General features: G+C 38.9%; 1 non-coding gene and 1 gene segment (V, D, J or C); one reads left to right on the forward strand and one right to left on the reverse strand.

Annotated features, from left to right (window-relative positions):
- The window catches only part of LOC122443232, a 331,145-nt gene that overhangs the window by 269,870 nt on the left and 38,169 nt on the right, over positions 1–23,106 (reverse strand).
- Positions 1,573–1,644, forward strand: TRNAC-GCA. Its single transcript has one exon. It is a non-coding gene; the product is annotated as a tRNA-Cys (tRNA).

Genomic DNA, 23,106 nt, shown 5'->3' on the forward strand with positions numbered 1-23,106 from the left:
TTTTTTCAATATTTATTTTATATTGGAATATAGTTGATTTAAAATGTTGTATTAGTTTCAGGTACACAGCAATGTGATTCAGTTATACATTTATATATAAGTTTTTCAAAATCTCCCATTGAAATGACCACAGAATAGAGTTCCCTGTGCTGTGCAGTGGGTCCTTCTGCTTATCTATTTTATATGTAGTGGTGTGCACATGTTAATACCAAACATTTCATTTATCCCCTCTCCTTCCCCTTTGGTAACTGTATGTTTGTTTTTGTGGTCTGAGTCTATTTCTGTTTTGTAAATAATTTCATTTGTATAGTTTTTTAAAGATTCTACATAAAAGTAATATCATATGATATTTGTCTATCTCTGACTTAATTCAGAAGTGCATTTCTTTTTGCCTTTAATGTTGACTTTTAATTGACAGATCTAACTTTGTTTATGATAGCATAAGAATATAACCTGTGTGATATTGATTCTTTACTACTTGCTTTGGTCAATTTGTGCTCAACTTTTCTGAATATTTTTTAAGGGCAAATTGCTGGATGTAGAATTGTTGAGTGGACTAGTTATATATATGTTAACAAATCACCCTTAGAATGAATTTGCAAATGGAAATTTCGGCAACATTACTACAAGTTTTTGTTTCGTGACATCCTTAGAAGCACCAGAGAGTCTAATATTAAAAAAATTAACAATTCATAGAGAAAAAATGTTTTATTATTTAACGTGCTTTTGTTCATCACTGAGGTTGAATTCTTTTCATATTTTTGCTGTTGGTTTCTTAGTTGAAAATTGTTTGTTCATATCTATTTTTTAAAATTGGTGTAATTTTTCTCTAATTTCTTTGTAATGATCTTTTATTTTTAAGGCCATTAAATAGGCTTGTTTATAAAAGATCATTGTCTTGGAGTTCACTACTGTTTCTTAACCAGATAGATATGCAGCTTAATATGTATTATATATTTGTAGTATATAAATTATATAATATTTATTATACCGAGCTCCTTGAACTAACCATATTTCTGGATCATTTCCACCCCAGAACTCACCATTGAGGTCCTGGCTGCTGAAATTGTCATTACAGAAGTGATAATGACATGAGTAATGAAAGGTACACATAAAGGATAGAGAGACCTGTTTAGAAAAAGGAATAGCTTCTGGCCAAATCATTTTTTTGAGAGTGGTTTGTTATAAAGGGTAAATCTGTTATAAAGGAAATCTTATCCAAAGAAATGATCATGGAATGGGGAAGTCCTCAGACCTCCTTACAAGCCTGGATTTGGTATAAGACAGGGCTTGGGAAAATTGCACATATAGAAGGAAACAGGTGGTAACAAAGTTTCCTGAAGTTCAAAGGAATTTTAAAGAAAATCTGCTGTCAATGACCTCAACAGTATTCAAGTGTCTAATTATCAATGGTGTCCTTTACTCTCCCAAGTTCAGGCCTCTCATCAGTCCCCATGTAGTGTAAGCATGGTCTCATTGTTTTCAGAATCGTGTTAATGGACAAGATTGTCCCCTGGAGGCCACACAGAGAAGCAGCCTTTTTAAAACATTCTAGCCTCCTGGTTCTCGGGCTCCCCGGTGGCTCAGCTGGTAAAGCATCTGCCTGCAAAGCAGGAGACCCAGGTTCCATCCCTGGTTTGGGAAGATCCCCTGGAGAAGGAAATAGCTACCCACTTCCTGGAGTGTATTCTTGTTTGGAGCATCCCCTGGACAGAGAAGCCTGGCAGATCCATTGGGTCTCAAAGAGTTGGACACCACTGAGCGACTAACATTTTCACTTTCCAGCCTCATAGGTCTCAAGTCTGGCTGCACATTAGAATAAATCGGAGGGCTTAAAAAATGTGGATTCCAGAGCCCTAGACCAATGTGGAGATACACTTCAGCATCACCTATTAAAGTTTACACTTAAGTGAAAAAATAAGATAGAAATGAAAGCTACTGCTCTGCAATAAATCTAAACAGGAACAGAACCAGAATTACTAATAGCAGGAAGATGAACTAAAGAAGATATTGAGAGAGAGAAACAAGGAGACACTTTATCTACAGGTTTCCCACTTTGGGAGGGAGCCAGTTTTACAAAACATTAAGACTTGAAATTTGACTGGGCCAGTTTTGGGGTCTATGTCTGTGATGTTCCCATGAAGGTTCTCATTTTTGTGTGTAAATTGACTGCTGATTATCTAAGTTTGCACTCCTAGTTCTCAAACCTTTGCTCTTTGCTCAGCTTTCCCTGGGTTCTGGGTGGCTGTGGTATTACCAGGGGTCAGCAACCCTAGAACCTCATCCAGGACTTGGCATCAAGGTCCAGACTAGCATTTTGAGATTTAAACTTCTAAACCAACATTAATTAAAATTTTCTTCTGGAGTCATAGAATCACAAAAAAATTCAAACTGAAGGGCTTTTTGAGGCTCCTCAGACTAACTTCCTTCTTATAAAAGTATGAAAAAGTCATGTTAATTTTGACAACCAAAAAAACATAAAAGATAGTTACCGTTTCAATATCTTCTTCTCTATCCCAGGTACCTCATAGGGTACCTGATTGGGTACAAAGAAGCCATGTACATATCTGAACTTTTCCTTGCACTGTCTCTACCTAATAGAGGCAAAGCACTGCTAGTGGTCCTACCGACTTTCTCTAGGTGGTTTCTACCAACTTTTCTGCAGGTGACTTTCTCTAGTTTTCATTTCTGGGTGTAGAAACATGGTGCACGTGGAGGAGGAATTCCCAACAGCCAGTCTCTAAGTTTATAAAGTGACTTTCTGGGTGGTTCTGGCTTCCTGAGGTAAAACCTGGTGGGTTGGAAGGGAAACCTGGCAATGTGTTTCTAAATACAGCTCTATCTGCTTTCTGTTAAGCGGAGACAGCTCTCAGATTCTGGTATTAGATTGTCAGTGTCACTTCTCAGCAATTTTGTCAGTCTTCATGACTTTTCTATTTTCTGTGTAGATAAGGAGGGAGAGAATTGCCACTTGATCTTCCTTTACATATGGATTTCTCTAACATGACTGCTTACTTCTTCAAAGAGAGTCTCTAGAGCATACTTTCCTGCAGAAGCTATGAGATACAAATGTGTGCTGTGCTAAGCCACGATTTTGTGGTAAGTTGTCTTGTAGCCATAGAAAATGAATACAGATTTTGGCACCTGATAGTGGGTGCTTTTGTAACAAATATGTAAAAAGGCTGAAGGAATTTTGAGATGTATGATAGAAAAAAAAAATCTAAATTCCTTTGAACAGATTGTTAGTTTTAATAGAAGTCTGGACTTTAAGGACACTACTAGGGAAGCTGCAGAAGGAATTAAGGAACTGTTACTGTGAACTGAAGGAAAGGGAGCCCTTGTTAGGTAGTGGCAGAAACTGTGCAATTGTTTCCTGTGGTTATGCGGAAGGCTCAGCTCGGTTGTAGAGCTAAGGAGATTTTTTTTAAGCAAAGCATGAACGTACCACTGGGTTTCTTCTTGCTGCTTATAATGAAATGCAAGAGGAGAGAGGTAAACTGAGGAAAGAATTGTTTAACAAAAAAGAATCAGTGTTGTATAAATTTGAAAATTCTCAATTTGAAAAGATACTAAAATTGAGACAGTGCAGCATAGAGAAAAATCTGAGTGAGATTGTACAACTTTTCATTAAAACATCAGAAAAAATTAATGGTGGGAGTACTCAGTCACACAAACGGTTCTTTCTAGGGATTAAGATGAGCCTCATAGACCCTCTCAATCAAACCAAAGGACCCCTAGGAAGCTTGAGAATATGGTCTGTTGGCCAACTGAGCAAGGGCTGAAATAGAGGTTATGTGGAAAAGATTTGTGGGTGTGTCTTTTTCTAAAGACACAAACTTCATTGAATCCATGGGAGACCCATATTTGTGCAAATCCAAATTAAAGTCCCTGTGGAGCAGCATCAGCAAGGTGTGCAGGGTCACCTTTTCTGGGCTATGCAATCAACATGTTTATACATCTCTGTTGGGTAGAATCTCCTTGTTTCCAAGGAGTAGAATGTAGTGTAACAATTTTGACTCTCTCTGCCCCCTCAGTCACTTGAGGGAAAAGCATTTCTTGATCACCCTGTTAAATTGTACCCTTCAATTTCTCTCTCAGTCTCTTGTTTATTGCTTCTATAACATATATCCTAATTTGCTTGTATGTTGTTTAAATATCTGTTTATCCTATCTTTCTCATTAGATATTAGGGAATCTGTTGTTGGGCATATTTTTCTTCAGCATCGTATCTTTGGCATCAAACACAGTGTCTGTGACCTACCCACAAATAAATGCGATCTAAAGCAACATGACTGCTATAAAGGTTCTTAAAATTTTTTTTAATTTAATTTTTATTTTATATTGAGTATAGTTGATTTACAATTTTATGCTAGTCTCAGATGTATAGCAAAGTGATTCAGTTATGCATGTACATATATCCATTCTTTTTCAGATTCTTTTCCCATATAGTATAAGATTTTATTATTGATTGATTGATGGGAGTATAGTTGAATTATACTATTGTGTTAGTTCCAGGTATACAGCCAAGTGATTCAGTTTTATATATATATATATATATATATATATATATATATATATATATATATATTTATTTTCCAGATTATTTTCCACTCTAGGTTATCACAAGATATTGCATTTTGTTCCCTGTGTTATACAGGAACTCCTTATTGCTGATCTAGTTTATATATAGTAGTGTGTATCTGTTAATCCCAACTCCTAGTTTCTCTCTCCCTCCTGTTCCCCTTTAGTGGCCATAAATTTGTTTTCTGTGTCTGTGTGTCTGTTTCTGTTTTGTAAATAGATTCATTTGTTCATTTGTATTACTTTTTTAGAGTCCACATTCAAGTGATAGCATATAATATTTGTCTTTTACTGCTATAAAGTTTTACAGTTGCCAAGGGTGAGGGCGATTGCTACAGCTAAGCGTGAATCAGTACTGAAAATTTCAGTACTGATTTCAGTACTGAAAATTTCAGTACTGAAAATGAGGATTAGAGAGTCTTCGAGGCAAGTGGAATGGCCTGAACAAGACTGTGAAGTGGTGAAGCACTCTGTGTTTTCAGGGAAAGCATTGTCTCAGGAGGAATCTGAGAAGGTTCTCTGTGGGAGAGAGACAGTGGAAGGTTCGTCTGGCAGCACTGGGCAGGGTGGATCGGCATAGGTGGTCCGAGCCTGTGGGTGGTTGTTAGGGGCCTGGGGCATTGTGGTAAAACCAGCTGTGGGAACAGCTGTCTTTGATCCTGGTCCTGGCCCGCCTCCTGCCTCCTTACTGCCTGAAGTGGGAGGAGGGGGGATGAAGTCAGAAACGTCCCATTTGAGACAGGTACCAGTGTGTACAGCTAGAGGAGTTGGCCTGGTGTCTGAGATCTGTGGGGAGACAAAGTTCAGGCAACAAGCTAGTTAAAAATTATTTGCTTTGTTTTGAGCAAATGCTATTTTTATGTGCCGCTCAAATACCTCAGGTACTAGATTCAGGGAGGAAATGCTTCTGAGAAGGAGGTCTGGATACCATTTCTCTATTCTCTGAGCCCAGGGGTGGGTGGGAATGTTTTTCTAGAAACAATCAGCAGTTTCCTCCTAGGACCCCAGAGGATCACTCACAATTCCTGTTTCTCAGTGTCTTTCTGAGTGTGTGTGTGTATACCCAGGCTTCTGCAGCCTGGGGTGTTTTTGGCAGACTCCTGGGTTTTTGTTTTCTTTTCTTTCTTTTTCTGCCATCATTGCTCTGTGTTCTGAGAACACAATGACACAGATTCCTGACTGTCATTGTGAGCTGATGAGACCGATTAATTTAACCTCTTCTTGGAAGTTCACTAAATAGCATCCATTTGTTGATTTCTAGTTACACAGAATAATAAGGTAGAAAAAGTTAACCACGTGCTAACTATAGGCAAGTAGAACCCAGATGGATTGGAACCAGAAGGCTGATGATAAAGATTTCCAAAACATTACCTTGTTACCTCATCATGAACCAATCAAAAGAATTGTGCATGAGCTGATCACCCACCCTGTGACCTTGTCCCTCACATTGTCTTTAAAACCCTTCTAAAAGCCTTTGGGAAATTCGGGTGTTTTGAGCATCAGCTGCACTTTCTCCTGGCTTGGTGCCTTACAACAAACACTGTACTTTCCTTCACCGCAACCTGGTGTCAGTAGGTTGGCTTCATTATGCATTGGGTGAGCCCACCCAAGTTTGGTTTGGTAACACATAAATGACAGGCTTAAATAGCTCACATAGCTTAAATCTGGTATGGTAAGTAGATAGCCACATGAGAAGATCTCTTCCACAGAAGCCTTCCCAGAAGAAGTATTATCTAAGTCAGGGGCTGCCAATGATTATAAAAACTGGTGTGTGTTTGTGTGTGTGTGTGTGTGTGTGTGTGTTTGGTGGGGGAAGGGAGACAGTAGGATGCTGCTTAGAGAGAGAAGGTACCAGACAGAGGAAACAAAAGTGAGAAAATGGCTGCTATCCAAAAGTCTACAAGCAATAAATGCTGGAGAGGGTGTGGAGAAAAGGGAACCCTCTTACACTGTTGGTGGGAATGCAAACTAGTACAGCCACTATGGAGAAAGTGTGGGATTCCTTAAAAAACTGGAAATAGAACTGCCATATGACCCAGCAATCCCACTTCTGGGCATACACACTGAGGAAACCAGATCTGAAAGAGACACGTGTACCCCAATGTTCATCACAGCACTGTTTATAATAGCCAGGACATGGAAGCAACCTAGATGCCCATCAACAGACGAATGGATAAGGAAGCTGTGGTACATATGCACCGTGGAATATTACTCAGCCATTAAAAAGAATTCATTTGAACCAGTTCTAATGAGATGGATGAAACTGGAGCCCTTATACAGAGTGAAGTAAGCCAGAAAGATAAAGACCATTACAGTATACTAACACATATATATGGAATTTAGAAAGATGGTAATGATAACCCTATATGCAAAACAGAAAAAGAGACACAGATGTACAGAACAGACTTTTGGACTCTGTGGGAGAAGGCGAGGGTGGGATGTTCAGAGAGAATAGCATTGAAACAAGTATACTATCAAGGGTGAAACAGATCACCAGCCCAGGTTGGATGCATGAGACAAGTGCTCAGGGCTGGTGCACTGGGAAGACCCAGAGGGATGGGATGGGGAGGGAGGCGGGAGGGGGGATCGGGATGGGGAACACATGTAAATCCATGGCTGATTCGTCAATGTATGGCAAAAACCACTACAATATTGTAAAGTAATTAGCCTCCAACTAATAAAAATAAATGGAAAAAAAATGAGAAGAGTTGGGGGTCATCTGGGGGTCCCTGGGCTTCATTATTGAGCTACCCAAGCACAGATTCTGCCAACATTCTGGATACAACTCCTTCCCAAAAGGGGTGTTCCTGGAGGAGGCCCTTGGGAAGTGACCTGGCTCTTTCCTCACAGACTGACTTAGGGACACATTTTTTTTTTTTTTCAAATGTGGTCCTCATTCCACCATTCTTCTTCTTTTTTTTTTTTTTTACTACCCACCATTCTTCTTTTAACTTCAGCCCCTTGGTTTGAGTTTGCACCCACTCTGACTTAATTCTTGACCTACACAAACTTTCCTTTTTTCAGGCCATGAAGGCTCTCAGAAGGAAGACTATAGAGATCATAAGCACACCCGTGCCATGGGGTACTATTATTGGTATCATAAATTGTGCACCTGTTTCATTTAGTAAGTCTCAATTGAAAACAATTTTCTGGTTGGCTGAATTATTTCCTTATCATTGTACTTGTTTTTCATTTTATCAACAAAAAATGTAAGTTCATTATGGCCAGGAGCCTTAGTTCTAACCACCACCTCATTTCTTCATTTTTTAAAAAAAGGGTTAGATAACCATTATGAGTGTCTAGAAAATGCTTCCTGAATATGGAATTTTTCACGGCATTGCAGATGGAGGTGAGAATAAGGAAAATCAGGCAGTATTAGACTATTTCACACCCCCTTAACACTTAATTAATAAGATCTCTTCTTTAAGCTCCAGTCTCTTCTTCACTAAGAAAATAGGAGCAATCAGAGCACGACTTCTTCATCTTCTCACCCCGAGTCTGCAGTCCTATGCCTCTGAAGCTGTGCCCTGTGCCTTTCCTTCTGTTTAATGGATGAGCCCTCCCTGCTTATGTTAAGGCCAATTCCTCCGTTTGTACTTGGACCCTGTCACCTCTGCCAACTCAAGGACTTCGTAATGCTAGCTTCTGTTCTCTGCATTATCAGTTTCTATCTCTTTGCTGGATCATCTCAGTCAGTATGTATAAATATTATATACTATCCTGTATGCTGTCTCATGCCCCTGATAAAATATCCTTCGCCTGGCAGTTTTAAATTCAGCATCACGGGGAAGTAGGGAAATGTGGGTTTTCTTGTATTTGCCCACTGATTTCTCTGCTATGTGCCTCTCTCCCTCTCCCGGGATTTCTTTACAATATTTGTAGGAAAATATTCTATTTTGAAAAATTCTAATCTCAAAAGGATGGACGTTAATCACATATAATGGGAAAACATAAAATATGAAGAAGAAAATAAAGATCACCTTTTAAATCAATTATGCAGAGAAGCTTTATTAACAGCTTAGCATTTTAGCTTTATATATGTATGTTTACATAATTGTAGCAACGTGGTATATTCAATTTTATTTATTTTTTTTTTTTCCATAACAGCAAGAGTATTTCCAGATCATTAGTATGGTTTTAATGGCTGCATTTGTATAGACATTGTCATGATTTATCTAACTATTCTACTACTGGTAGACATTTATATTTCCCCCGACTTTGACATAATAAATAGTATTACAATGAAATACTGTACTTCTATAGAATTATTTATGCATGTTTATGGTTATTTCCTATGAATTAAATTAGTATGGATTAAATTAATGGGAAGGCTCATATAAACTTTCTCTTTCTCTCTCTTACTCTCTCTCCCCACCTCCCTATGGTAGCAAAGCTCAGAATCCAAAGTATATGTTTTTTCCACCACTGGAACTTATCTTCAATTAGAAGCTTCCAGGGATTTCAAAGCATTCCTTAGCTCTTTTCTTGGGCATTGTCATTATAACTTTTCTTAAAAACCTATATCTCTAAATAACAAAAAATGTTCATGCTGACTGTCATCATCATGTAATACAGAGACAGGTAAAGGAAAAGTTGATATCTTCTGCTTGTCACGTCCCAGTCCTTTGGTCCCTGGAGAGGAGGTTAGGAGGGGGACATTTTGTACCTGCTGTTATTTGAAGTCAAGATTTTCTCTTTTGCACATGCCTTGCACATGACTTGCCTTTCTGTGTGTTTTTTTTTTTTTCCTTAAAAATAACTCTTTATCTGGTTAGAAACAGGATAGGGTCAGTTTGAACTTGTTTTATGAGTGCTGTAAGAGTTACCTGTTGAAGATATGATGAATATGAGAGACTTTTGAAAAATATCCTTGATGTAACTGTTGAAAATGAAGAAAGACATCCTGTCCCCTTATGGATTTTCAAGTGCTTTCAAAATTGAGAAAACACTGAATAAATCTGAAAGACAGTTGAATGCTATGTCATCAGACAGAAGATATTGTTTTCAATTAGAGATATTGCATTGCTATGTAAAGTAAATCTGTTAGAATCATCTCATTTTTAAAAAATTCATTTTTACAATGAAGAATGCCTTTAGCTGTGCTCTCAGTTTAGGAGAATCTGCATGGTCCTTTTATACTAATTGAATAAATTAGACCTAAATGGGCAGTGCTACATTTGAGTGACTTGAGTGTTAGTATCTCAGTCGTGTCTGGCTCTTTACAACCCCATGGACTGTATAGCTCGCTAGGCTCCTCTGTCCCTGGAATTCTCCAGGCAAGAATACTGGAGAGGTTAGCCATTCTCTTCTCCAGGGGATCTTCTCCACCCAGGGCTTGAACCCAGGGCTCCTGCAGATTCTTTACCAGCTGTTTACTAATCAAAAGGTTAGTGAGTCAGAGCAGGCCTCATGGAAGCACAGTTTATAAGCACAATAATCAGTGTTCATTAACAAATATCCAACAAGTGAAGTTTCTATAACAAGCATTCCTGCTTAACAGTTCTTGGAACCATTAGGCTAGTATTTTCATTATTATAAGAAAGCTCCTTGCTCTTTTTAGTTAACAGAGATAAGCAGAAACTTTATACAATTATAAGATAGGAAACATGATTTAGCTTATTTTTATAGTCACTGGCATGTCACATGCACTCACTGCTTCTAACTACCTGTATGGAGTTAAAACAAGCATTAATTGAGCAATTATCATGTATCAGGCACTGGCATCTCTATGAGGCGCATATAATTTACAATCTCAATTTTTCAAAAAGACTGAAGAATGGAGAAATGAAGTAATTTTAAGGTCACAGAGTTAAAATCTGAAGGATCTGCATATAGGCAGTCTGTACCTGGAGCCTGTGCTTTTTAAAAAAATATTTATTTATTTTTAATTGACTGATGATTGGTTTACAATAGAACCTGTGCTTTTAATCTCTGTCTTGTACTTTTAATTTGTTTCACCAAACAAAGACTCATTATCAACCCAGTGCTTTTCAGTCTCAAAAGTCCCTGTATCAATTACTTCTTAAATTTCTCTCAAAAATAATAGCATTTAGTTTTAACTTGACTTTTCATCAGGGTTGAATCGTGGCTATTTGAGGCTCCTAAAAATTCATTTTCACAAAGAGCTACTGGGTGAAAGTATACATCTGTTCACTGAGCCATTATTTCAAGACTTCAAGAATATGTGCAGGTTGGGTCTTTTCAACACTTACACAAACATAACTCAATGTGATGAGATCAACAAGCAAGTTACATTTTAGGAGGTGACAATAGGGAATAAAAAAAGACTCCATTTTTCTATTAAGCCATTCTGTACCTGTGCTTGCTCTCACCTGCTGATTGATGACCTCCTGCTGGCATGGCCGATTCAGTGAGAGAACCGACACAGATGTACACAGTGTGGAGAATGGGGGGCGTCCATTCTCCTCCTGAAGTGATGCCGCTTGGGGGTTAGATTTATGGTATATTTTATTGGCAACAGTGACTCCTATGAGGTTTCTGAGAAGGTAGAGAACAAACGTCTGTTAGGCCTTGAATGTCAATTGTTCAGAAATTCTGAAACATATGCTGGTCAATGGGTTTGCTGTCAAAACAGAAAAGATTGATAGAGAGGAGGACATTTCTTTAGAGAACAGCATGCCTTTGAGTGCCCTTAAGGGAGGCCAATTTGCAAGGCTGGTATTTACTCTTTCATTCGGCTTAGTTGAAGCATTTACATAGTAATGTTTTCAGTTTAACGTGGGAATGTTATTTTAAATCCTATACACGCTGCATATAAGTGTCCAGATGAATTATCTTATGTGTTTACTGTGTCTGGATGCTTGTTTATGGGCCTGTTTGAAACTACTCTTTGCCGGTCCCTGCTTTCATTCTGACATAGTGTCGGCAGGGTCTCCTAACAGGGAGTATGTGTTCCTCTGGTGCCTCTAGTAACAAATTCCCGTCTTTCAGGGTTACCCCAAATTTCATACTAACCCAAGCTACTTCTTTTAATAAGTATCCAGGTTAGTGGTTTTCCACTGGGTGTTTTGGTTTCCTAATTTTTGAAATAGCACATGACCCTTGGCTGGCCTTGGGGGGGGCATGTAATACGTGTCAAAGTGATTTGTCATTTCTGTAGGAGCAGGAAAGACATTGAACACAGCTGATCTGGAGACTAGAAACCTAGCAGGTAAACATTTTGCAGTTTACTCAGATGTACAAACCACAACAGTTTTATTTTCTATAACAACTTAATTTCTAACTCCAGTAACCATTTCATCTGGTGTCAGAAAACTTATTTTAAGCAGATACAGGATTTTCTTAGTTAAATCATAATTTTTAAAGTCAATTCAGGATTTCCTCTGACCGTTCAGGTTTCCCTCGCTCCATCCTTGGGTTGATGTCTAAGCTCTAGAGGCCTTAGTGGTGTCCTGATGTTGGCTGGGGGCACCTGGCCTGCATTGGCACCTGCTGGGATGCAGGGCTTTGGGTCTGGCCTGCCACATTACTGTCTCTGTGTCTCTAGATGTCTGAGTCCCTCTGGGTTTCTAGTTGTTGATGTACATGTTCTGTGTCCCTTGAAAATGAAATCTCTCCAGATTCACTAAAGCTCTTTCAATAAATTTCCATGTTTTTTGGTGTGTCTGTGAAAACTCAGCTGCTCTAACATCACTTATACAGAATGGATAGAATGGGGCTGTCTTGGGCTCTCTGGGCCCACTATCACTACAGCACAGCTATCTCTGCCCTGGTGGAAACTTGCAAGTCTATTGTCTTTCTGATAGGAATTAGGTAAGTCTCCTAGTCTCAGATTCCTACAAGCCTGTTTGGGGCTCCACTGGTGGGCAGTGATATGAAGGTTGGGCACAGAGGTCTTCATCAATGTCTTAACTGTGTTGCTTTTGTTTCCATCACCCCTAGGAATTCCCACAGACCTAGAAATTTGTATTAAATCGAGAGTTTGTATCAACCCATTTTTCTCAGAGATCTTTAGTAAGGCATAGGTTTTTTTTTTTTTTTTTTAACTCAAGGATTATAACCCAAACTCAAACTCTTTTTCTTTTATTCTGTTGATTCTAGAGAAAGTGTCTAAATTTTATTTTGAAGCTTGAAAGCAAGTAATTTCTTTTTTAATTTTACTTATTTTTTATTTATATATTTATTTTTATTTATTTTTTCTTCTATGTTCTTTGTGCTCTTCCTCCTACAATATAGGAAGTCAGGACTTCCTGCCTAATGTGAGAGGGATGACAGAATGAAATAAAATACACATCTGGCTATATAAAAATGGTTCTTTGTCACTGAGATGATTGGGATTGGGTATTAAGACAACCAGGTTACTATTAATAACACCTTTTTATGATATCAGAGAAAATATAAGTGATTACCTTCTGAGATACCATATAAGAAACTGGATAAGCGCATTAACCATGGAATCAGATGGTTTGGATTCAAATTCTGGCAGTGTGTAATACAGCACAAATTATTTAAACTCCTTGTGCCTGGTTTCTATAACTGGGCAAATAACTGGAGTTGTTATAAGAATTAAATAAGTTAATAATGTACAATACTCAGAGCAGAAACTGTTCAACAGTAAGCACTTAACAAATATTAATTATTGTTATTAGATATTGCCAGCTTATGTGCTGAAAACATTTAAAAGTGATAGTCTCATATATACATGTTCCAAATAATGCACATGGCATCCAAATTTAGATATTTTGTTTCCTTTCCAGTTGTTTTGCCCATGTTATCTACTTTAAACTTTTTTTTTGTTCTCTTCATAAAACTGATTAGTTTGCACTGATAAAACTTTTTTTATCCACATGGAATTGCTCAATACAAAATGTACCTACCAGAATTGGTCAAACTATGAGGTTAAGGGCATAGTCCTCCAGACTGCCAAATCTACCCAAAACTTAGGACTCCAGTTTCAAGGATTAGGAACCAACTACGAAGTTAAAGGGAAGAGTCTACACAACAATGTCCTTACTTCTGACAACTTCAAGTTTAGGGGTTTTCAGAAACCACCCTTAGGTTTCATTATATGCTAGAAAGACTCGAAGAACTCTTTGAAACCTATTATACTCATGGCTATTTTTATTATAGGAAACAAATATATTAAAATCAGCCAATGTAAGAGATGCATAGGACAGTCTGGGAAGATTCCAAACTTGAAGCTCCCATTGTCCTCAGTGATGGCTTATCTTCTCAGCCTCAGTGTGTGACAATACAGAGTAATGCCAGCCCAGGAAGCACACCTGTGCTTTGGTGTCCAGAGTTTTTCTTGGGGCTTCATTATGTAGACACAATTGATTAATTGCCCATGTGGTTGAATTTAGTCTCAGGTTTGATCAATATCATGTAACCCAAAGCCCCCACCACAATTGATATGGTTTGTCCTTCTGGCATGACCGGCCCCCCCATGCTAATACTCTTAGGTGAGCCCAGCCTCAAGCTGAGTCATCTTGTTAACAGGAACTGTCAAATGTGATCCAAGGGGTCCACTGTCTATAACAAGGATGCTCCTATGATTCTGGAGCTTCCAAAGATTTAGAGATTCCTTTCCAGAAGCTGGGACAAAAGCCTGTCTTTGGTCAAGGCCATTCCTTACTATATATTAATAGGAGAGTAAGCAAATTTTATTATCATAATCCAAAATTTCCCCTTTCTCTCAGGGTCCAGCTCATTACAATCTCTCACCTCAGCCCATTCAATTTAGGAGATGATTAGTCTAACATTGTTTCTGTGTCTACTCTGAAATCAAACATATTCTCTGCAGTTTTCCATGATAGCACCTGCATTTGTGTGAATTCTGTTTAAGGTCTTTATTTTTTGACTGCAGTCTTGTTGAGCTACAGCCTCACTCCCAGAGACACTGTTTCCTGTGCTTCTAATCCTCTTCCATCAGAATTTGAGTTAATGGATGTGTCACTGGGAGCATTCACAGTGAAGGAACAGTCCAACGCAGAGTAAGATAGATGCCTGATGGCTGAGATTCATTCATTTATTAACTATTTATCACATCTTTTTTCTGTGCCAGGCACTATTCTGAACACAGAATATTCAGTGATGCTTAGAGGTTACTGGGAAAGGCAGATATTTATTGTACACAAAAATACATAGCAATTGTGATAAGGTCTACAAAGCGAAACTTGTTTTACTGTTTAAAAAAAATTATAGGTTTCTTTGAAACAATAAAACAGAGAGGACAAATTTAGATGTGGAGGGGGGCAGGAAATTGTTCACTGAGGAAGTGACATTTAATTCCAGATTTAAAGAATGGGAAAGGATTAGCCTAGTGACTGGAACTCTCATTTGATATGAGCTGGTAAGAATGGCATTGATGTAAGCCCTAAATTTAGTCTTTGTATGATCTCCCCACTCCCACAAAATGAGGAAAATAATCTTTAATGAAACTTGAAAGTCAAAGGCCTTTGTATTTAAGGCTTTAACTGGCTCTGGAGTCAAAAAGAAATCTAGTGAAAATAATTAGTGAAGTTGTGTAAACATTGCAAGAGGAGGAGCCTTTGGAAAGGTTTCAGGTTGTCTCATTCCCATGTGCATAACAATTGAAAGCTTTTAAAAAACCTTTCAGGAGGTTATGCTAATGGAATCTAGCTTATGAGATTCACTGTGCTTTCATTCCATGATATATCTTGAGCTAGTCATCAAAATAGACTTTGTTCTTTTTCATAGTTACTGTTTTGGCAAGCAAAGGAACCAGAAATCATAGTAAAACATCACTAGTATTCCTTGTTAAGACGAATCAATGTGCTGCGATGAAAAGGTTAGGCAGCACTTATACCCAGCTTAAAGTATTTTGAAATGAAAGCCAGAGTGGGCTTCAGAGTAAACACTGTGAAATGTCAGTGTGATACATGACAAGAAAGGAAGAGTAATCGGCTTTACTTAGTCTAAGCAGATAGGGATTTTGGAAGTGGTGTTAGATGACTTGCAGAATCATTTGTCAGTCTGGAGAAAGAGACTCTGGGCCTGACTTCTAAGAGCAAAGACCAGAGCCACCCATTCAACTGGCCTAGAAAGTAGGTGGCCGTCCCTGTGCCAATCACAGGACCGCTTGATGGGGGTGAATCTTCTGGACTGGAAGTGGCCTCCAGTGCCACCAGACACAGAACATGCAGCCAGGCTGGCCCAACCAGGAAGTTACTGCTCCTGAACCAATGAATCAGATGCTGCTGCTGCTGCCAGCCTGAGAACAATGCAACCCGTACTGCCTCCCACCAAGGAAAGTAATGTCCTTGCCTAGACTACTCTTCATGTGCCTCACCTCCCGATTTAAGGCAATGGAGCCTGGGAAGTAGGTTAAAAAGTTTTCCTACCTTGGGAAGGCAAGATTTACAGCATGAGAAACTGTCAATGTGGACATCATGTCTAATACTTTTCAGAAGCTGTTAATGATGGTTGTTCTTTAAAGTAAAAAAGAATGCCCAGAGAAATACAACAGCAAAGATGACTGTAAGAATAACTGGGAGAGTCCAAAGAATTATAGATCCTCAATCTAAGAAGATGAAGAGGAAATATGGAAAGTATTTAATAACTTAATGATGTCACAATATATAGTGTAATGAACTCAATCATTATAATGAGTAAAACTGAGTTTTGAGGTTGATTTAAGTATAAAAACTTTAAATTATACAAAGCCACATTTCTACAAGTGCCTGCATGGTTTGAATTTATTTCAACTCAACATTATGCATAAATGAATTAAAGGTAAGAGACAAAAACTAGTTTTTAAAGAAAATTGTATGATTGTTATCAGAAACAAATTAGGTTTATTAGTAACTGTTTCCCAGTGCCATAGATGGGTGACATTTATTTTTGTCCTTACTGTTTAACTCCATCAGATCCAATTGTTTCTTAAATATTTATATGAAGCAATTTTTTGTTTGGTGATGGGAGCTAGTGATGAGAACTAAAGAAATGAAATGTATGAAATGATTAAATAATTAAGGAATGTATGATCAAGCAATGAACTCCTTTTAAATTCTAGGTACACTTGAAGAGACACTGTTTCCTCTAACCTTTTGGATGGATCTTTCCATGGCCTGCCATTTACACTTGACTGAGACTCATTCTGCTGAATATTTGAGGGCATTCTCTGCAGATCTCCAGGGTTCTCTCTTTAAGCACTTCTCTTTTTTTTTTAGTATTCTGTCCTGTGAGCTCTAGCTCCTCCAGTCTCAGCTCTTGTCTCCTTGACTCACGAAAGTCATGGGGTTCTTACTCAATTTCCCCTCCCTGTGTCATAGACTGGAAACTCTCTCAAGGTGAGAATCTGGGGGCAATGTTTGGGCTCCCCTCATTTGTTTCCCATCTCTCAGGGATAGCTGTCATCTGTTGCCTGGTATACAGTGTCTTGGAAACTGTTGTTTTATGTAATTTGTCTGGGGATTTTTTTTTTTGGTTTTTTCAGATGAAGGGTAATCTGGTCTTCTTTTTTCTATGTTGACTGGAAGCAGAATTCCAGATCATATGATTCATAGTGGTTGTATCCATTGTACAGATGAGCCAACATTTTTAAAATCACTTTCTCTATTGGTAGACATTCAGGTTTCTCCTTCTTGATTCTTAACATCTTTGGTCTTTTTCCCTTTTTCCAAAGTGGTTGCTTCTATTTGGCCCCAAATCATAGGCCTTAGTTGTTATTTATTTTCCTACAGCTTAGGTTTCAGAACCATTTTTGACACAGAAAAAACCCAAAGAGACAGCTTCATCTTCAGCTTCAACTCCAGCCTGAGCTAGGATTATCCTCCCGCCGAGACATCATCGGCTACATCTTACTTCTTCTGCTTTCTGTCATTCCAACTGTCAATAAAATGAAAGATATTCTAAAAGTTCATTTATACTTTGTGAAATTTCAACATCGGTTTCTCATTAGGAAATGGAGGCTTGAAGTTAGAATTGACTTGATGAGGTTTTGGAAACAGAACCATGTCAGAGGTTAATAGAGGTTGTTAGGCTTTTGGAGAACTCTGTTGGGTCTCAGGGACAAACAGAAGAGACAAGAAAAAAGACAAAAAAGAGAGAAAAAGTTATGGAGGTGTGGTGGTGGGTGGTCATTGGCCTTTGTTAGCTCCAGGTCACCACTGACCCTCTCACTCCCACTGGGATCCTGTTGTTAGGGGAAGCACACTGACTGAAACCGCCCACCCTGGCCAGGCACCATAGTAACCATTTGCATGAGTTGTTTTATGACAGGAGATCCTGATAAGGAATACGGAACTAGTAAGCCACCACCAACCAGAAGAGTTCGCGAAAGGTCAAAAGGGGACACCGCGTGTCCGTCCACTTCCCAGAATCCCTCTCGCTAGCATCCATCTTGGCTGAGTGATGCTGTGTCACCAGGAAAGACTCTGAATTAGAATGATTGGCCAAAGACCATCCGGAAACTAATCCCATCACCATAAAACCCAAGAGTGCAAGCCACGCGGCAGAGCAGTTCTCCTGGGTTCCCTCACCCTCCTGCTCTCCACCCAGGTGCCCTTTCCCAATAAAATCTCTTGCTTTGTCAGCACATGTGTCTCCTCGGACAATTCATTTCTGAGTGTTAGATAAGAGCCCAGTTTCAGGCCCTGGAAGGGGTCCCCCTTCCTGCAACACTATTATGGAAGTCCTTGGTGTATTTAGAGCTGATCCTCTTTTGTGTCTTTCCCCCAGACGGAATCTATGGAGCATGGTCTCAGGGCTGGCTCTGGGCCTTACTGCTTTGTGTGTGAACAACTTGCTATAAAACTGCCTCTTCAGAAGAAATTCATGTATTGATAAGATTCATTATCTTAGGACTTCAATGAAGAGATTTAAACTTTCACTAATAGTTGAAATGTTGGAAGACTTAAACAAATGAAATGAAAAGGAATGATGAATGACTGATGAGTGTCTGTCCTTGACATGGAAATGGGGTTTAGGAGTCTGACCCTTCTTTAACTGGAGAAGGGAGCAATGTTTCAGGACTTGAGAAAACATAGGAAGTTTGAAGAGGAAGTGGAGAGCCAATGAACATAATTTAATGTGCCAGAGCAGAAAGGATAAATAGCTAAAATGATTCCCAGAAGCATGAAAATAATATAATGGCTAGAAATCACATGGCCTCTCCAAGTGGTAGGTGAGGCAAATGAAACCTTTGAGCTGAGCATCCAGCCTTATACACATTGATTAGCATGTGCCTGTGGATGGAATTGGGATGCAGTCAACATAATTTAGCCTCTAATTCCCTCAGCATCCAATCCCTTGAAACATAAAGGTTTCAGGCTCTCACATTTGAGTTCAGAGTGACCAAGGGAGAATCAGGGACACACAGAGTCATACAATTCTTCGGCCTAATGGAAGGGAATGTCTTTTTTAGCTGGTCCTGCTGGCTCTGGCTGGCTGTTCCTGTCCTCCTTCATGTGCTTGGATAGATCAGTTTGGTTAATAAGGCCTTCACAAAGAAAGGAACACACAACTAAGAAAATATATATTGTCTTCCCTAATAGCAGAATATGACTGTGATAGCCAGGAGGCTAGTATGAAATAGTGTCCTGCGACTTTTTTTCCAATATCCTAAACCTCTTTGGAAGATGCTTTTATTTACTACCTGACAGGATCCATTTATCTGAAGTATAGTCTGAATAAATGGACTTTCAACACTTGTTCATTCTTTTTCCTTGTCTCCTGACTGTATATCTTGAGCAAATAACATTTTTTTTAAAGGGACCCATGCAATCTATGTTTTTACAAACTCCACAATCTTCCTTGCCTAAATGAAAAACATTGCTTGCTCAAATATGCTTTGAATTTTATTCCAAATTCCAGTGGCCACAGAATCTTTGATTTATTTTCAAATAGCTAATGCTTGAGGCCAAATGTAGATCTCTCAGGCTGAGAGAATATTCAGGAATTAAGAGGAGAGGCACGCCTTTCCCGGGGCTGAGGAATCCAGGCATTTCCTTTGTTAGTTTCTCATTATGGTGATAAGTACCCTCTTCTCTCTTTAATAGGGATCGCCTTGTGTTTTATAAGTCTGGAATTTTAATCTTTGTCTTTGCTGAGAATAACTACCTTGTAAGACAGTGCATATGCCCACACCATGTTGATTAAAACACCTTTGCTCCATCAGAGCTTTGGTCCCCGTGTTCTTCCTTCCTTTCTTTCTTTCTCTTCCTCTCTTTCTCTTTATCTCTCTGTTTCTGGCTGATTCCCTGGAATGAGAAAGCCGGCTGCATAATCCAGGGAATATTAGCCTCTTTCCTTCTTTCACTTTCTCATCGTTGACTCCGGACCACCAGGTTCCAGTCCAATAAAAGACCAACACTAATCAGTGGTATTTCTAAACATTATAATGATATGCTATGCATGTTGCATGCTAAGTCGCTTTAGTCATTTCCGTCTCTGTGCGACCCCACGGACAGCAGCCCACCAGGCTCCCCTGTCCACAGGATTCTCCAGGCAAAGATACTGGAGTGGGTTGCCATTTCCTTCTCCAGAATGATAAGGCAATCTGATAAGTAAATTTTTATATCCTCTGATAGTCTGATCTTTCTGTCCAAGAGTACACTGTGACTTCTAGGAGAAAGACAAAACAAAGATATTTAATTCATAAAATCTATTTCCTGATCTGAACCTTTTAAAAAAAGTCAGAATAGAGTGGGCATTCATCATGAGATATTAATGAAGGTTACATACACGTACACAGACACACTTCAAGTCATCACAAAGCTCTGTTCTGAAATAATACTTAAAAGAAAATAAGCATCTAATTTAGCAGTAGTGAATCCAAACCTGGACAGGAGTCAGTGGGAAGAAAAACACAAGCTGCAACTAGTGAGTACATACCAGCTATGGATTTTAAGGGTCTTTTTTAGAATTGTGGGCTACATTCTTAGGGTAAACAGTATCTGGATGACTTGGCCTTTCTGTTGCAAAATTCTAGAAGCTGCCATCACACAGAATAAAATATTGGCGCTCTCTGGAGCAGTGCCATGGGCAGGCACTGCTTGTGGGCCCTGGGGTCTCTGGGGTTCTTGTCTCATCCTATGTGACAGACACTGGGGAGCAGTGATTGCTTGGTCTAAGCTTATTTTGCATCTTTCCTTTCAACTACAGTGACTTCAATGAGGGTAAATATAATTCTGAAGTGCTACCTTGAATTTATTTAGAAAAAGAGAAATTTCATGACTTTTATTCGAAAATGATTGAAAATGTCTCCTTTCCCCCAGAACTTCACTTTGACTGATACAATGTTAGTCTTCCCACGGTCATCATTAATTTTTCAAACATTTGTTGCACTAGAAGAGACTTAGGTATTGCCTTAATAAGGTATGTAACCAGGACATATGCTAATTCAGCTAAAAAAATTTAAACTTGAGCTACTCAAACTTCAGGGCTAATGCAGAAAACACAGTTAAATTACAAGTAAGAATGTAGGTAATCCCCCAGAGGTCACTCTTCTGCAAACGAATCATTTACATTTATTTAGTGATTTAATCCATGAACATCTTTAGTTTTATAAACTAGATATGAGTTTCTATCAAAAATAACCATAAAGGAACACCTTAAAATAGTTTTATCTTTTGAAAATGTACCCTGTTGTCTACTGTTCTACGAACAAACCACCAACAGAATAACAAACAGCTCTGTGTTGTTCTCAGCTATCACTTACCTGCTTTCTTTCCCAACACAATTTCTCAAATGAACTATCTTTTCTGCTTCTATTGCTTTACTTCCCATTAACTCTTTATTTCCTGTGTACTCAGCTGTGTCCGACTCTTTGAGACCCCATGGACTGTAGCCCACCAGGTTCCTCTGTCCATGGAATTTTCCATGCAAGAATACTGGAGTGGGTTGCCATTTCCTACTCCAGGAGATCTTCTGATCCAGGGATTGAATCTGAGTTTCTGGTGTCTCCTGCATCGGCAGGCAGATTCTTTACCAACTGTGCCACATTATTTTTGTTTAACCAATTTCAATTCATTGTCCATCCTCCCAACTCAGGACACAGTTTCTGCCAAATGCACTAGAACTCCCTTGCTGCAAATCCAGTGGTCACCTTTGTTATTATCTTGCTCAACCTCTTGGCAGTCCCCTCTTGCAGTTATACAGGCCCCTCTCTTGGCTCTTCTGATTTTCCTCTGCCATATGGCCACTATCTCTCAGTCCTCTTTGCTGCATTTTTTTCCCTTTTCTGCTCACCTTTGTGTCATAGTACCAAAATCTGATTCAAGTTCTCATCTCTTCACTAACTCTATTTATTCCCAGAAAATCTATCTCCCCACGTCCCTTGGCTTTACATGCCATCTACTTGTCAACGACAGCTGAAGTTTTAGCTCTATCCCTGATCTCTCTATTAAATTCCAAACCCATTTATCGAACTTTCTCTATGACATCTTCATTTAGATTTCTAATGGGTATCGTAAACCCAGTATGGCTAAAATATAAATCTTAATTTCTCTTCAAACATGTTCCAGTCTTTTCGGCTCCAAAATCACTGCAGATGGTTACTGCAGCCATGAAATTAAAAGATACTTGCTCCTTGGAAGAAAAGTTATGACCAATCTAGATAGCATATTAAAAAGCAGAGACATTACTTTGCCAACAAAGGTCTGTCTAGTCAAGGCTATGGTTTTTTCATTAGTCATGTATGGATGTAAGAGTTGGACTAAAAAGAAAGCTGAGCACTGAAGAATTGATGCTTTTAAACTGGTGTTGGAGAAGACTCTTGAGAGTCCCTTGGACTGCAAGGAGATCCAACCAGTCAATCCTAAAAGAAATCAGTCCCGAATATTCATTGTAAGGACTGATGTTGAAGCTGAAACTCCAATATTTTGGCCACCGGATTTAAGAACTGACTCATTGGAAAAGACCCTGATGCTGGGAAAGACTGAAGGTGGGAAGAGAAGGCGACGACAGAGGATGATGGCATCACTGACTCAATGGACGTGAGTTTGAATAAACTCTGGGAATTGGTGATGGACAGGGAGGCCTGGCGTGCTGCAGTCCATGGGATTGCAAAGAATTGGACATGACTGAGCAACTGAACTGAACTGAACTGAGTCTTACCTATGTCAGGAAGTCACATCAAAATGTACCTGATTGTTTAGGCCACACATCAAGTAATCATTCTTAGTTCTGCTCCTTTTTCTTTGCCTTCTCACTCACTTAAACCATAAATTAGTTCTGTTAATTTCACTGTCAAATATGTCTCATATTTGCATATTTCTCTTCATCTCCTTTTTTTTTTTTTTCATCCTAGTCCAAATCACTATCTTTTTACAAGGATTATTTCAACATTTCAACAGTCTACTAAATGGTCTCCTCCCCCACACCCCCTGCTACTTCTGCCTCCCTGCCTCTCTTTATCTACTTTCCACACCAGAACCAAGTAATGTTTTTGAAGAAGGTAAATGAAACCATATCACTGGCCTATTTACATTTTCCAGGAGCTTCTCATTATACTTGTTAGTAGATATCCCAGTATTACTCACCATGGCTTTTGTAAGTGTCTATGTAACACCTCAAGGAAACATCTCGCACCAACTTCTTTCTC

This window comes from Cervus canadensis, chromosome 6 (genome assembly GCF_019320065.1).
Source record: "Cervus canadensis isolate Bull #8, Minnesota chromosome 6, ASM1932006v1, whole genome shotgun sequence".
In the NCBI taxonomy this organism is placed as follows: Eukaryota; Metazoa; Chordata; class Mammalia; order Artiodactyla; family Cervidae; genus Cervus; species Cervus canadensis.